We start from the raw sequence: 17,771 nt of genomic DNA, 5'->3' as shown, positions 1-17,771 counted from the left end.
AATGTTTCTTGATTGATTTGCATATCTATATATAGATACATATATGTCTGTCTATATTTGCATGTCTATTTGCATTTACCTGTCTACAAAATGTTTCCCCCAACAGAATGTAAGCTCCTTGAGAGCAGGACTTTTGTCTCTATCCCCAACACCTGGTATAGTGCCTAACAGTAGGCATAGTAGAAATTTAATAAAAATTTGTTGAATTGAATCATTCTCACATCATTGCTAGTTGCTTCATGTCCATTAAGATGGTCATTTTCTTATTTTGTGCCTGTCATTTCCAGAACTTTCTTCTGAAAGATAGTATTCATAATATATAGACTTAAGGCTTCTCTTAGTAGTCTGTCAGAGGTTTCAAACTCAAGACCATCAAGTGCTGCAAAACTCCTAAGAAACTGCCCAAACCAGGTTTAAGTGTAATTGGGAGATGTTTAACAAAATAAATAAAAATAAAAAATAAATAAAAAGACAATACAACATAGGTAAAGTTAATTTTTGCTTTCTAAGTGTGTATGTGGCCCACTGGGATCCATTTCTATTTGAGTAGACACCACTGTGATTTATAGACCTTTGACCTTTTTTTATTTCTCAAACTTGAGCCATATTTTTCCAACCTTTTTTCCCCTCTCATCATCTTTTATGCCCATCTTTACATAGAGATTACCAAGTATCAGATATATGTTGTCATAGTGTAGAGGGTCTAGAATGCTTCATAACTTTTTCTCTGTTTTCCTATTCTGGTACAGACTTTGGCGTATTAGTTGTAGTTATCTTTGTGATGACTTTTTTTTGTTGATGCTCCTCATGAGCACTGAAAGACAGAGACAAGATGACCTTGTGTCCCATGACATGTTTCTTGTTACCTTACAGTCCATGAAGAAGCTAACTTTTTTACTTGCCTCTTAAGGAGAAATTGTGACAACTTTCTTGAGCTTTGATTTCCATTTGTGTTCTGGTTTCATTTATCCTATGAATGTTGATATTGAAGTTCTTTATTTCTTTCCAAAGGGCATTGATTCACTGATTATTAGAAAATGTTATATTTAGAAAATTTACAGTTAATGTAGGGTTTATAAATGTTCTAAAAGTGATTCTTAGCATCATTTACTCCTTCACATCAGTCTGCCACCATCAGTGGAGGTAAAAAGGGGCTTCACTTTTTTATTTATTCTCTTTTCATAGGTTGACATAGCCAAAGAATTCCTCACAAAGTGATGAGCTTCTCTATAATTAATGGGTTGCATCTTAAACAATAGATTCTTCCTGTGAAAATACTCAAAGCCTTTATATAGTAGAACCTGCCAGAGTTTGTGATCTGCTGGCATAACTTTTAAGAACTCAAGGTTATTCGCCTATGAGATATTGGAGTAGGACGTTATGTGTAGAAAGGGAAGCAGTAATATAAAAGAATAGTAATAATTCATTTTTGTGTGGTATTTTTTCCTTAAAACTATACAATGATATAGGTAATGTGTTATCCCCATTTTCCAAATGAGAGGAAATGAGACTCTTAGAATTTGTCACTTTCATAGTTAGGTAGCTATGTAATGTGGGAATAATTTAAAATCCATTGTGTTTCACTCTATATAAATCAATGTTGAATGGCCATTACTCTGTCCCTCTTTATCTTGTATAAGGAAACAGAGAATAAGAACAAAAGATACCTTTGCTACCCTCAAATTACTTTCAGTCTAAATGAAGAAATATGACAAAAATTAATGTTTCTACACTCTATGTCTTTATAATATTCTTTCATCTAGAGGTCACTTGATGATCGCTTCTGCCTTGTGGAACAAAGGCAAAACCAGAAAGTAGGTTTAAAAATAAAAAGCCTTTGAGAAGCTGATATAGATGTTTAAATGCTTATACATACTAAAGCCTTTGGGGATTTAAGTATAGAAATAATTTGGTTATCTGATCTTTCTGTTTATAAGAGATTAAAATCAACAAATTAGAAAATTATGAGGAAAGATTGCTAGTAGCAGGTGTAGTGGAAATAGCAAGAACAAGAAGTTGATAGCCAGAGATAGAAAACCTAGTAAAAGTAGATGCAAGAACTCATAAAACCAACACCATTTGAGTCTTTATTGTATATAGCCCTACAGATCTCAACTCAAAGGGCAGTATTTATTTCAATAAAGTACAGTAATTGGTGTTCATAATGATGACCCTTAGTCATTAAAGAAAAAGCTCATGTATGTTTCAGGCCTGTACATTTTACATCATTTGAGGTATACCATTTATGAAGTTTTGAAATATTACTTTTATACTTTAAGGAAATAATTTTGAAATCTTGAGAATAGAATATTTATTAGAATATAAAAAATAGGGGCAGCTAGGTGGCACAGTGGATAGAACTCTGGCCTTGGAGTCAAGAGAATCTGAGTTTAAATCCAGCGTCAGACACTTCACACTTACTAGCTGTGTGACCCTGAGCAAGTCACTTAACCCAGATTGCCTCACCAAAAAGCAAAAAAAAAAAGTAAAAAATATCAGACTGTTCAGCTGTTTGATATATTTTAAATAATTTCTAGTAAAGCGAAGAGACTAGGAGAGAAGAAAAGTTTGTATCACTGTGAATATATTAAAATTTATGGAAACACAAGCCTTTACAGACCAGACACTTGACACTTACTAGCTGTGTGACCCTGGGCAAGTCACTTAACCCCTAATTGCCTCACCAAAGGAAAAAAAAAGTGTAAGATAATTCAAAAGATTTTCAAAGGGATGAGTAAGGAGTTGGGAATAAAGGGGATTATTAATTGAAACTCTTCCTCCTCCGAACTTAATAATAATTACTGATATCTAAATAGCATTTTAAAATTTTCAAGAAGTGCTTAAGATCAGAGGTGTTAAATGCATGGGGCCCCATCAAAACAAATAAAAATACAACATGGATAATGTTAATTTGTGGCTTTCTAAGTTAATATGCCACTGGCAAGGATTTATTTCTATTTGAGTTTGATACCACTGTTCTGTTACCTCATGTGAGTGACACAATAACTGTTAAGAATATTTACTTTAAGTAGTAGTATCCCTGTTTTATAGATAAGTGATTTGCAAATGGTTAAACACCTAATAAATATCAGAGGCTGGATTTTAAATTCAAGCTTTCCTCACTCTTCTGCAGTATTGTTGTTACAGTCTTTTCTTTCATCCCTGTCCTAATTGTTGAAAACTACCCAAGCCGAAAACCTCAAATTCTTCAACTCTTCTCTCTCCTTCATGAAAGAATGAATGATAAAGCATTTTATAAGTGTTTACTGTGTACCAAGAACTGTGCTAAACAGGAAGGATACAAATATAAAATTAAGGATAGTTTCAGCTCTTAAGGAGCTCACTTTCTATTGTAGGGGGTGGTGCACACAAATAAGAGGATCTAGCTGCAGGCCTGATAGTAAGACCCATAGATCTTTTTTATTTATTGTCAGTACAGATGGCATGAATGTCATTCATTCCCCATATCCATTCACTTGCCCAGTCCTGAATTCTGTCTCTGCAATATCCTTTAAATCCATCCTTTTCTCTCCACTTAATGTTCCACCCTCCGTTGTATCTTCTTCTTTTTTTTTTTTCCCCCGTTGTATCTTCTTAGTTACACAGCAACCAACTTGGTTCAGGCACTCCTTCCTACTTGGACTATTATTATTCTTTAATTTTTTATGGCTCCTTTTTGTTTTTACATCGCATTTATTTCTGAATATGTTCTTCCTTCCTTCTCTACTCCTTGAGCCTTCTTTTATAATAAAGGTTAAAAAAAAAGCAGTTCATAAAAACCAAGCAACACATTGTTGCTGACAATACTTGTTCACTTCCATACGCATATACAGATCATCCCTGTCGTCTTCATCTTCTGCTTTTTGCCTTTCTTCTCTAGAACCAACCTTTGTCCTGTAGTGATTCAGTTTGTTTTATTGTTCTTTTTGCTTATGTTTTCATTTTGTATATTATTTTACCATTTTGCCATCTCTTCATGTCTCTGAATTCTTCATATTTGTTGCTTTTTACAGTGCAGTAGTATTTCATTACATTCATGTACCACAGTTTGTTTTGCTTTTTCAAATCAGTGACATGTAACTTTGTTTCTGGTTGTTAACTGCCACAAATAGATCTGTAATTAATATTTTGATATATATGAGATCTTTATTTCAGTCTTTGACTTCCTAGGGGGTATATGCTTTGCAGTAGGATCTCTGGGTCAAAAGATATGGACATTGTAGTCATTTTTTTTTTTTTTTTAGCATCATTCCAAATTGCTTTTCAAAATGGTTGGACCAATTTACAGCTTGTGTTGGAGGAGCTTCTCTAGGAGTGATTATTTCCATCTTTTATCATTTTTGCCAATTTGCTGTGTGAGAGTTGTTTTATTTGCATTTCTCTCATTTTTAGTAGTTTGTAGTGTCTTTCATATGGTGATTAACAGTTCTGAAAAGAAGTATGCTAAGCTCATTTCTCATGTCCTTTGACCATTTGGATCACTTACTCATTTGGAGATTCTACCTAGAATATTGTGGCAGTCTCCCAGTTGGGCTTGCTAGTTTCTTCCACTCTCAAATCCATCTTGTACCCCACTTTTAAAATAATTTTCTTACACATCTTGCTACAGTATCCCCTTGCTTAAAATCCTGAAAGAGACTTTCAGTTGTTTATAACATGGAGACTTTTTTAGCTTGACATTTAAGGTGCTTTACAACCTGTCTCCACCCTGTCTTTCTAGTCTTTAATTAGCTATTATTTCTTTTCAAGCAATCTCTTCTCGGACTAAACTGACTGTTCCCTCAGTTAACTGCTGCCTCTCCTTTGCCTTTGCTCATTCCATTTCCTATTTCTAAAATAAATTCCCTGTTTCCAAATCTTTTTTGTATTGACAACCTCTCCTCTCCAAGGACCACCTCAGGTGCTGCTTCTTCCATTAAAGTGGTCCCTGATCTTCTAACACCCCATGTGACCACTTCCTCTTATCTCTGCTACTTTGTGTCTTTTTCTATGTGTTTAAAAATTTTCTAATTTATATTATAGCTGTGTATGTGAGTTTCTCACTTTCTACCAACACTCAAAATAGATTGTAATCTCTCTTGTGAACTTTTTTTCCCAGTTAACAAGCATTTACTTTCCTTGCCTTTTACAACTCCCTCACTCCATTGTTTGCAGAAAGAAAAATAAAACCTTCCTAGCAAATAGGTGTAGTCAAACAAAATTAACTACCATATTGGCCATGTTAAGAAATGCATGTCTCATTTGTATCTTGAGTCCCACTTCCCTTTTAGGAGGTACGCAGTATGTTTCATCATAGTGCTCTGGAATCATGAATGATCACTGACTGCATTGATCAGAGTTCTTAAGTATTTTAGTCTTATATAAAATGTTTTCTTTGTTCTGCTCACCTCATTTTGCATCAAGCTATACAAGTCTTATGAAACTATCCTGTTCATTACTTCTTATGGCACAATAATATTCCATTACGTTCATAATTCTCCATTTCTTGTTTGGTTAATCTAGACATTTTAGTGTTTGTATAAATAATCTTGCATTTCATTTAATTGTTTTATTCGTATATAGTTGAACAAAATAGTTTATAATAATTTTCCTTTCTTTGCTTTCAATTCTTTTTTTAATTTTTGATATTAGTAATTTGGCTTTTTTTTTCTTTTTTGAAAAAAATCAAATTAACAAATGGTTTACTTTTCCCAAAAAAGTCTTAATTTTACTTATTATTAGTCAATAAAGATTTGTTAAGCACCTACTGTGTGCCAGGTACTGTGGTAAAAGGACAGGGGATACAAAGAAAAGATAGTCCCTGCCTAGAGGAGCTTGCAATCTAATGTAGGACACAGTACTCGAACAACTATATACAAACAGGCTGTGTAGAGATTAAATAGAAAATGATTAACAAAGGGAAGACACAAGAATTAAGAGGAATTGATGAAGGCTTCCTATAGAAAGTGGAATTTTAGCTGGGTTTGAAGGAAGCCAGGAGGGAGGAGAGGATTCTAGGCATGGGGGGCAGTCAGTGAAAATGCCCAGAGTTGGAAGATCGAGTGTCTTGTTGAAGGAATAGCAAGGAGGCCATTGTCACTGGATTTGAAGGGTATGTAGGGAGGTAGAAGGTATAGGGAGGTAGAAGATGTAAGACTGGAAAGGTGGAGGAAGAGGGGTAGGTTATGAAGGGGCTTTGAATGTCAAATAGAGGATCTTATATTTGATCTTGTTGGTGTTAGGAGGAACCATTGGAGCTTATTGAATGAGGGCTGGGGGGTAGGGTGAAATGGTCAGACCTATGCTTTATGAAGTTCCCTTTGGTAATTGAATGTAAGACAGAATGGAGTGGGGAGAGACTTGGGGCATGTACATCTACCAACAGGTTCTTGCAATAGTCCAGGCATGAGGAGATGAAACGCTGGGTCAGGGTGGTGGCAGCATCAGAGAACAGGAAGGGTTGTATTTAGGAAATGTTACAAAAATAAAGGATTGAAAAAAAGGCCATTGGGTTTGGCAATTAAAGATCATTGTTAATGTTGGAAAGAACAATTTTGGTTGAATGATAAGGTCAGAAACCAGAGAATGGGAGGAGAAGAAATGGAAGCAATAATTATAGAAGGCCTTTTCAAGGAGTTTAGCCAGGAAAAGGAGGAGAGCTATAGTATGATACTAGAGGTGGATGGGTTGATCAGCGGAGAATTTTTTGAGGATGGAGGAGACAGGAACATGTTTGTAAGCAGTAGAGAAGCAGCTAATGGACTGGGAAAGATTGAAGACAAATGACAGAGGGGTATCTGAGGAAATAGGATAGGATGAGATCACTTGAGCATGTGGAGGTGTTGACTTTGACAGAGAAATGCCATCTCATTATTGAGACGAGTGAAGGAGTTAATAGCAGAAGATATTTGAGTGATGTTAGATAAGGAGCAGGAAAGGGGAGAAGGAGGTGGAGTGGAGAGGAAACTATAAGTGAATGGCTTCAATTTTTTCAGTAAAATATGAGGCAAGGTTTTCAGCTGGGGGTGGACACTGTGATGTTTGAGGGGTGAAAAGGTTTGGAAGAGCCTCTGGTGAGTGGGACAGTGAGTTAATTAGGAATGTATAAAAGGATTGCATAGCATCAGTGAGGGCCCATTTGAGTTTATAGAACATAAATTTGTAGTGTACCTAGTCAGGTCAGTTACATGATTTTTTTGACCTTCAATCAGCTGCACTTGTGTAGGAGCAAAGGCAACAGATGGTGGGAGTGATGAAATGCTGAGTTTTGGCAGGGCACAACCAGTGACATAAGTGGGGAAGAGACTCTAGAGAAAAGGTCAGTGTGTAATTAAACTGGTTCACCAGCGGGTCAAGATGGGGAAAGGAGTGTGGCTAGTACATGGGTTAATGACCTGCCTAGAAGAGAACTGAGGAGTCAAGGGATTGGAGGTCATGGTGTAGAAGACAAGAGTGGGAAAACAGAAGAAGTGGAAATCAAGTGGATTGTGATCAGATAAAAGAATTTCAGGGTTCATGAATATGGGGGTGATGTATTTATGGGTGATGGCAAAATCATAAAAATGACTATCTGTGTTTGAGGTGGGGTGGAAGAGTAAATAAATCATGGAAAATGAGTAAGTTGAGGAACTGGGAGGTTAGGGTGTTTGAGGAAGCACCATTATGTATGTCAAAGGCTCCTAATATGTGGACAAGAGTTGGGGAGGAAAGATTGTGAGCCAGGTACTGAACTCATTGAGGAAGAAATGGGAATGTCCTAGAGATATTTACAACTACCAGGATTTTGATTAAGTGGTAGATATGATTTTTCTTTCAAACTTTCAATTTTATTAACCTCTTTGATTTTCAGAATTTATACTTTGGTCTTTAATTATGTATCAAATTCATTGATCTGTCCTTGCTCTTTTTTTGGGGGGGGGGGCGCTCGGCAGTGGGGTTAAGTGACTTGCCCAGGGTCCTGCAGCTATTAAGTGTCAAGTGTTTGGTCTGAGGCTGGATCTGAACTCAGGTCCTCCTGACTCCAGGGCCGGTGCTTTATCCACTGCGCCACCTACCTGCCCCAAATGTTACTTTTAAACTGCTATTGCCTTGGCTACAAATTTGAGTCCTTCAATTTTTGGGAAGCTGTGTAGAATGCTCTTTCTTCTGGGTCATTTAGTCAACCTCTTCAACCTTGGTCCAGAAGAAGCACTTCCAGATGGGACTGTTCCACCCTCTGGGAACCTACCTGGCATGCCCCCTATACTCTGGTACATCTTAGTGATGATAGGGTTACAGATCTTTTCAAGTTTTTTCTGCTGATGCTCAAATTCTTCCTTCTTAGCAGTCTGGTTCTTATCCAGCCAATTAATTATTTCAGTACATTTGTCAAGTATCTTTTGTTTGTCTTCATTACCAGATTTGCTTTGGGGTTCTCGTCCTCTATAGAAACCTTTATGTTGAAAGCATAAGATTCAAGAGAATTCTTGGAAGACTTTCTGCTTCTCACCTTCAGCCTTGTATTTCTCAGCTTTCTATGGCTCAATGTCTTCTTTGCTCCGACAACCTTTTTCTTTGGTGTTGGTAATCTTACAGTCCTTACTGTGCTCTTAGGCACAGCAGAAACATTGAGGATGTCATTTGCATCAATGTCAAATGCTAGTTCAATCTGAGGAATGCCTCAGGGGATTCCTCAGGGAATGAGGGCAGGGGGATTTCTGTGAGTTCAGACTTGGCAAGCCGGTTGTTATCCTGTGTCTGTCAGCACTGTCAACACCTGAATAAGCAAACCAGGATGGTTGACCAAGTAGGTGGTAAAGGTCTGTTTCTGCTTGGTAAGGGTGGTGGTATTAAGTTTCATCAGAACTGTCATAACTCCTCCAGCACTTTCAATTCCAACAGAAAGAAAAATGAGGAGCAAATCCTGCACATACTCAGATTTATCTCCACCATAGGCAACAACCTTATCAGGATTGAAGCTCTTGCTGAGCTCCTTGCCATTGAAGATGTTCTTCAGAAGTTTCTGGATTTGGGTGATCCAAGTGGAACCACTCATCAAGACAATGTCATGAATCTGTGATTTATCTAGCTTGGCATCTATTAGGACCTTTTCCACAGGGTTCAGTATGCCATTCAGCTCTTCAAAATGGGCGTAGAAATTGATACCTTCATAGAGGGAGTCAATCTCTCTCTCTCTCTCTCTCTCTCTCTCTCTCTCTTTTTTTTTTGGTGAGGGCAATTGGGGTTAAGTGACTTGCCCAGAGTCATACAGCTAGTGAGTGTTATATGTCTGAGGCCAGATTTGAACTCGGGTCCTCCTGATTCCAGGGCCAGTGCTCTATCTACTGCACCACCTAGCTGCCCTCAATCTCAATACTGGCAAGGGTACTGGAAGAGAGTGTGAACTTTGCAAGCAGTGTGCAGGTAATAGTTAGCCCTCTTGTTCTTACTGATGTCCTTCTTGTGCTTTCACTTGAAATGGTTGACTATGTGGTTGTCAAAGTCCTCCCCAATCAAGTGGGTGTCCCCAGCTGTGGATTTGACTTCAAAGATGCCATCTTCAGTATTAAGAATGGAGATATCAAAAGTACTCCACTCCGAGGCAGCTAAGTGGTGCAGTGGATAGAGGTCCAGCCTTGGAGTCAGGAGAATCTGAGTTCAAATCTGGCCCCAGACATTTGACACTTATTAGCTGTGTGACCCTGGGCAAGTCACTTAACCCCAATTGCCAAAAAAAAGAAAGAAAGTACCCCCCCTCCAAGTTCAAAGATCTACACAATTCTTTCAGTACCAACCTTTTTATCTAAGCCATAAGCAATAGCAGCAACATTAGCTGCATTAGCAATAATAGCAGGTTCGTTGATGATTTGGAGGACATTGAGACCAGCAATGGTTCTAGCATCTTTGGTGGCTTTTTGTTGGGAATTATTGAAGTAGGCTAGTACTGTGATGCCAGCATTTGCAACAGTATTCCTAAAATAAGGTTCAGTAATTTCTTTCACCTTGGTCAATACCACAGAAGATAGTTCTTCTGGATAGAAACTTTTGGTCTCCCCTTTGTACTCCACTTGGACATTAGGCCTGCATGCATCATTAACCACTGTGAAAGGCCAGTAATTTATGTGTGACTGTATAACTGCATCATCAGATCTACAACCAGTCAGACAGTTGGCATAAAGAACTATGTTGGTTGCAACTTGATTCTTTGCAGCATCACTTATTAAAGATTCTTTGTTGGTGAAAGCAACATAGTGTGGGCTGGTCCTGTTTCTTTGGTCACTGGCAATGATCTTCACTTTCCCATGTTGGAAGATTCCTGCACAGGAATAAGTGGTACCATGATCAGTGCCAACTGTGAGTCCCTTTGACATGGTTGCTGGGGCATTGAGGGTCATAACTGGCCACTGCGGAACAAGATGGGCTTCTACTGTGTTGAATAGACCCGTATAGTCTTTTCCAATTGGACACATATTTAACTTCTTTATATTTTTCTTGATTCCTGTGTTTACATTGCTTAATACTTTTCTGGTCTTTCTATCAGGAATGTTTAGAAATCTAAGCATTCTGTTTCATTGAAGGTCACAGTTTTTCACAAGTTATTCTTGGTTGTATGAGTCTATCTTTTGCCTTTTAGAATATATTCCAAGCTCTCTTCTTTTATGGTGGTAGTTGTCAAATCTTGTATTATCCTGACTGTGACTTCTTAGAATTTGAACTTTCTTTCTGGCTGATCTCTTGTAGTATTTTTTTCTTATATCTGGAAGCTCTGGGTTTTAGCTATGATGTTGCTTGAAGTTTTCGTTTTGGGTTTTCTTTCCGGTAATGACTGGTGGATTCTATTTTTATTTTGCGTTGTGGTTCTAATAGATCACTGGAAAGATTTCATCATATATAGCAGGCTATTATTATTATTATTATTATTATTAATTTTTTTTTTGGTCATGGCTTTCCTAGATTCTTAGATTCCTCTCCTTGACCTGTTTTCCAAATCAGCTGTTTTTTATATGAGAGATATGTTAGATTTTCTTCTTTTGAATTTGTTTTCACATTTTTTATTTTATCTTGGATTCATTAACTTATATTTTGTCAGTTCTGATTTCCAGTTATGTTACTTGGATAAAATTTTGTGCCTCTTGTACTAGTGTTACACATCTGATCTAGGTCAAAATCTTATCACTTCCCTGCCTGAGCTTTGAAAGCTTTTGACCCATTTGACTCTGGGCAACCCAAGAACTATAGGTTTGTTCCTGGTTGGAGCTATAGTAGACTGTTGCTGGCTTTATCCCCCTCTACTCTCTGGAAGGCTCTGCAGGCTCAGATCAACAGGACTTTAGGCTTACCCCCTCTTGCCATCATTACTTAGCTGCAGGCTTCAGCCTAGCTCTGTGGACTGGATCTGCAACCCTAATCTAAGGTCAGGGACATATAGCTTCCACTAGCTTCTCTGTTCCTCTGCCTTGTAGAGAGCCTCAGATTGGATACTCCTTTTCTCAAGACACAGTTTGTCAGACCCCAACACATTCTTTGTGCTGACAGACTTTGTGTGGGCCTTCTTGGTTGGACCCCCTCTACAATACTTGCAAGTCAGTAAATATTTATTAGATACCTGCTATGTGCTAGGCATTGTACTAAGTGCTGGGGATGCAAAGAAAGGCAAAAGACAACCTCTGCTTTCAAGGGGCTCATAATCTAATGGGAGAGGCAACCTGAAAACAACTATGCACAGACAAGATATATATAGAATAAATTGGACATAATTACTATCCCTATTAAGGGGGATAAAGCTAAGGCTTCTTGAAGAAGGTGAGATTTTAGCAATGATTTGAAAGAAATCAGGAGACAGACATTAAAAGGAAGAGAATTCCAGACATGGGAAACAGTGAAAATACCCAGAGTCGAGAGATGCCATGTCTTTTTCAAGGAGGCCAGTGTCACTGGATCACAGAATACATGCAGTTAATTACCCTATCCGGAGCTGGAGAAGTGACTCATTGTAGTTTCTCTTTGAATTTTCTGAGCACTACTTGGTTTGGTATTCTACTTTACCTTTTTTTGGAATAGTTTTGGGAGAGAGATGAGCTGTACTTGCTTCTCTAATTGGATAGTGGAGCCATAAATTCCTGCCTTTATTGAAGGAGAGATAGAAACATCTCCTTACTTCCCACCTGACAATACTCATTTCTGATTTCTTTAGCTTCTCCAACTACACTCATTTTGTATTTCTTTGACCTCTCCATCATGCTCCCACTAATCTCATCATTGGGAAATCTCATCATCTTGGCAAGATTGACTATCCTTGGTACTCACACCTCATTAGTACCCTCTGCTCCTCAAATTGGAGGGTGGAACCATAAACTATCAACCTCCAGTTAAGGAGAGAAGGCAGCCGAGACATCTCCTCAAACATCTCATTTCCCCACCTAGCAGCACTCATATTGACTTCTTTGGCTTCTTCACTCACTCATTTTAGATTTCTTTGATCCTTTTACACTGCCCTTTCCTCTTGTCTCCTCTTCCCTCCCCCCTCCTTTTTATCTTTCTTTTGTGTGTTGTCCCCATTTTATGGCCAACTCTTTCTGGGTAGGGACTGTTTTGTTTTGTTTTTGTTTTTGTGTCCCCAGGCTTAACATAATGCCTGGCACATAGTAGGCAATTTTTGTTGGTTGAATTGAATTTGCTCCAAGTCCAGGTTAATGAACAATTAAAGTTGCCCTGATAGGTATGAAAGAAGTAAATAGCAGTAACCTAAATTCCTGGAATCTGTACTTGGTGCCCTGAGTCTGGCTTTCTTTTGGGGAATCATCCTCACCCAGCATGATGCTCTCTTGGCTATAAAAAGCTCTTGTTAAACATTTAAGATTGACTTTTTAAAAGTTCTAAGGCAAAGCAAAACTCACTTCTACTTTCATGCAGTTTAAGTATTTGAGAGCCCTTAAGTGGCCATTCACTTATTTGTTTGAAGCAAGAAAATAATGTTGACTTTATTTTGTCCATTAGCCCAAGCCATAAAGGCTGAAAAAAGTGCTTTGGGCTGGAAAATGTTTATCTATAAGATTGCTTTAAAATAACAGCCCATTTTGTTTCTTAATACATGTCTTAAAACGGCCAAAGGCTTATATTTATGCCTTCTTTGACATCAACACATTATTGACTTCTCTCTTCTGTGAGATTATTTTGTCTTGATTTTCGGCATTTTTTTCTTTTTTCTTAACATTAATTTTTTCATTTTGAGTTCCAAATTCTCTCCTACTTGCCCTTCCTCCACCCATTGAGAAGGCAAGCAACCTGTGATACTCATTATACATCTGAATCAGGGATGGGGATGCGGCCTCAGGGGCCACTTGTAGCCCTCTGGGTCCTCAAGTGTGGCCCTTTGAGTCCAAGTTTTATAGAACAAATCCTTCTATTAAAAGGATTTGTTCTGTGAAGTTTGTATTCAGTCAGAGGGCCACACTTGAGGACCTAAGAGGGCCACATATGGCCTCACGGCCATAGTTTCCTCATCCCTGATCTGAAGTCATGGAAAACATATTTCCGTATTAGCCATGTTGCCAAAAAACAAGCCATAGTTGAGATGATCAACTGTGAAAGACTTCACTCCTCTGATCAATATGATGATCCAAGATACTTCCAAAGGTCCCATGATGAAAAGTGCTATCTACCTCCAGAGAGAACTGATAAACTCTAAGTGCAGATTGAAGCATGCTTTTTTCATTTCCTGTATGTTTCTTGCTTTTATTTGTTGTGCAACATGACTAATATGGAAATAGGTTTTTCATGATTAAACATATGCTTTTGATATCTAGTCATTTTTCTTCTCAATGGGTAGATGTGGGGTGGGAGGGAGAGCTCAGAATTTTAAAAAAGAAAAATGATGTTATTACCGTGTATAATGTTCTCCTGGTTCTGCTTGATTCATTTTGCATGAGTTCATATAAGTCTTCCTAGGTTTTTTTCGTTTTTTCTGGAGCCATTGACCTCATCGTTTCTTATATCACAATAGTATTCCATCACAATCGTATATCACATCTTGTTCAGTTTTGCTATTCCCCAGTTAATGAGTATCCCTTTGATTTCCTATTCTTTGCTACCACAAAATGAGTTGCTATACATATTTTTATACATGTAGGTCCTTTTCCTTTTTCTTTTATCTCTTTGGGATATAAACCTAGTAGTACTATTTCTGGGTCAAAGGGTATATATACAGTTTTATAGCTCTTTGGGCATAGTCCCAAATTATTCTCCAGAATGGTTAGACCAGTTCACAACTCCACCAACATCAGTATTCTTTTCTTGGTGAGTCAGTACCTGGCTCACAATTTTTCTTTCCTCCTTAACTGCTGTTCCTGTTCTAGAGTACTTCAGCATACATATTGACTCTCCTTCAAGCACCCTAACCTCCCAGGTCCTCAATTTATTCAATTTCTATGACTTACTCCTCTACCGCACTTCAATCAAACACAAAGATACGTTTAATTTTTCCATCATCCACATGTGCATCACTTCGATGTTCAAAAACTCTGAAATTTCCTTACCTGATTATCTTCCACTTCTCCCTCTCCTTTCCCGTACCAAGTCCTACTCTTCATCTACACCAACACCTCCAACCCCCTGATCTTCAGTTCTTTGCAAATATGTCACCCCTCCATTAGCCACACTTCTCCTTTCCTCATCTTGACTCTGTGGTAAGCCAGTTCGGTTCTTCACTGTCATCACTCTAATCCCTTGATCTCTTAACATATTACCAATTACACCCAACCAGGCCTCTTGGATCCCTCCCGCCATCCATCACTTTTGCTCCTTCATGCATGCTGTTGAATGAAAGTAGAGAAAATCACACAACCCTTCTGACTGATTCCAGTACAAATTCATGTCACACAACCTCAGCTGGGCCCCTCACTACTACTTGGCAATCCTTCTACATCTCCCTTAGGAGCTCAATATCCCATTCTCCACAGAAGCTCTTCCAAACCTTTTATTCCTCTTCTACCCCATTCCGCTAATCCCCGTTCCCCTACTCCCACCTCTCAGCTGAGAACCTTACCTCATGTTTTACAGAAAAAATTGAGGCCATTGGTTGTAAGCTCCCTCTTACCACTCAGATCCCATTCTAACCACTCTTAATTAGTGCCTTCTCTCTTATTTATCCCGTATATATCTTGTTTGTGCATTTTTGTTTTCATGTTGTCTTTCCCATTGGATTATGAGCTCCTTGAGAACAGGGACTCTTTTGCTCCTTTTTGTATATCCAGCACTTAGCACAGTGCCGCAGCATTTAATAAATGCTTATTGACTAACTAGAATGAACTTTAGATGACCTAGTCCAACCTGTATCTATAGCATTTCTAACAAATGGTAAGCTAGGTACTACTAGAAAACTTCTGGTGATGGGAAAGTTATGATCTCTTAGGGGTTTCTCACTTCTCATCCCTTTCCCCTTCAGTCTGTTCTCCATGCCACAGCCAGACTAAGCATGCAATTTAGCTTCATTTTATTCCTCTTTATATCCTTCAAATGGCTTTATGTTGCCCTGGTACTTTGTTCTATACTGTACAGCAGTAATGCTTTGTTCACCCATTGCACCCAGCTAAATCTAACTACTTGGGCCTGTCTCTTTTAGATCTTAGCTCCAAATGTACTTTTATTAGATAACTATGTGAATTATGAGGGATATATAACCAAGTCATTTATCCATGCATTTTCTGCCTTGTCAAATATATGTGTCAAGTGATATTCTTAGCCTAGTTCCTTCCTGCTGTCCGATACCATTTTGGACTAAGTTGATTTGTGCTAAGGGAATGCAAACTAATACCAGTCTAGGTCATACTTATATAAATCTGGTACCCTAAAAATAAGTCATCCATATGTAGGCAGTTCATACTGTTTGTGGCATTATGTTGCTATAGCAACATATGTTTTATATATATGTTTTATAGCAGATCATATTTTCCCATAAGAACTGTTATAATTGTGGATTGTATTCCTGACCAAGAAATTGACATCAAATAAAGCATGGATATGGACAGAAGAGATGTCACAAAAAGCAAAGATACGAAAACAGTACTTTAATAATAAAATAAAAGTTATTCTTCAACCAGTGTAGATGACAACCTTTTATTATCTTAAATGATAGTCTTTATGAGTTGCTTTGGCTAAAATAATTCATCACTTCATAACCAACCTTCTCATAATAAACTTCTCTATACTCTGTGAGGTTGAGTCCATACTTCATCTTTTGGGCTTTAGTAGCACGTACCAGAGTTTGTGCTTTGTTAGCATGATCTTTGAGATCCCAAGACCTCTATGTCATGATACATTTAAAATTTCAGTGGAAAACAAAAACCATATGTATCTAAAATTAATGAAAATACTTAAACTGTTTCAAGTCCTGTAAAATGAGCATAAATTCATGACACACATACAGAGATCCCCAGTTTGCCATACATAATGTGTACAAACACATGATCACAAATCTGCTATATCACATATTTAATAGTATTTTTTTGCATATTGCCTTACAGTAATTGTAGTTGAGAATCCAAAGGATTCAGTTAAATGAACATTTATGTGTCCACTATGTGTAAAACAATTTGTTTGTCACTGATGTATAGATAAAATGGGATATTTCTTGACCTCAAGGATCTTCCTTTCTACTGAAGTGATATACCATGTCTGAAAGTACTTGCACAAAATACGAGGGAAATTAAAGGAGAGGATACTAACAAATGATAAGGGGTAGGCTAGAGGATGAAGGGTTCTAAGAGGAGTGGCAACTCCTTGGGCCTTGTTAGACTAGATGATCTTTGAAGTCCCATTTGTTTCTTAGACTCTATTTGGACCAGCCCTTATTTTTTAAAGCAAATATTAAGCATTAATAAAACCAAACATACTTTGTGGCTATTTATATATAAATTAATTTCAGTGCATAAAATGCCATAATATATCACTGCCTCACTCTCCAGCATCTTTGTCAATTTACTCTCCTTGACTTTTTCTATTTCATGTTCGTAGTTCATGTGTACTATTCATTTGGTTCTTTTTCTTACTTTGCATTATTCATAAAAGTCTTTTTTGTATTCCTCATACTTATCTTAGTTGCATCATAGTATTCCATTTCATTAATGCCCTGCATTTTTAAAAATAATTTTCTAGCTTTTGAACATTTAGATTGATTCTTGCAGTTAAAAATTACATTACTGTGAAGATCTTTAAACAGAGAGCTCTTTGCTTGTTTTTATTAACATTTACAGGCAACATTCCCAATAGTGTAATTACTAGGTCAAAGGATTTGGTTTTGGTGGTGTTGTTTTGTTTGTTTGTTTGTTTGTTTTTAAACTTTTGTTGTACACTGTTAGATTGCTTACTGAAAAAAACTCTGCATTTGGGGCAGCTAGGTGGTGTAGTTGGTAGAGCTCTGACCTTGGAGTCAGGAAGACCTAAGTACAAATCCGGCCTCAGACACTTGACACTTACTAGCTGTGTGACCTTGGTCAAGTCACTTAATCCCAATTGCCTCACCAAAAAGTCCAAAAAAAAAAAAAAAGGAAAGAATTGTCTGTATCATTTAGCTAGTTCATTATAGACCAGGAGTTATTTTTTCAAATTTTCAATAATTCCTTTAAAGGAAAAGTAAAAACAATCTGGAAAACTGGCTACAAAATTAGAGTTGGAAGAAATTTCAGAGGTCATCTGGTCCAGCCTTCACAGGATCCCTGACAAGTGGTCTCCCACCTTCCACTTGAAGACCTGTCACCAATGATGATAAAGAACACGTTGCCCCCGTAGGCAGTCCATTCTTCTTTTAACAGCTGTTT

At 37.6% G+C, this 17,771-nt stretch overlaps 1 protein-coding gene across 3 annotated transcripts in view; it reads left to right on the top strand.

The window, feature by feature from the left end:
- Positions 1 to 17,771, top strand: part of CTDSPL2 (CTD small phosphatase like 2) — a 100,505-nt gene that overhangs the window by 28,006 nt on the left and 54,728 nt on the right. The gene's annotated exons all lie outside the window — the stretch shown is intronic.

Source organism: Vombatus ursinus, unplaced genomic scaffold, assembly GCF_900497805.2.
Source record: "Vombatus ursinus unplaced genomic scaffold, bare-nosed wombat genome assembly UNPS02014794.1, whole genome shotgun sequence".
Lineage (NCBI taxonomy): Eukaryota > Metazoa > Chordata > Mammalia > Diprotodontia > Vombatidae > Vombatus > Vombatus ursinus.
The sequence above is the reverse complement of the archived record's forward strand: the minus strand, read 5'-3'. Positions and strand labels throughout refer to the sequence as shown.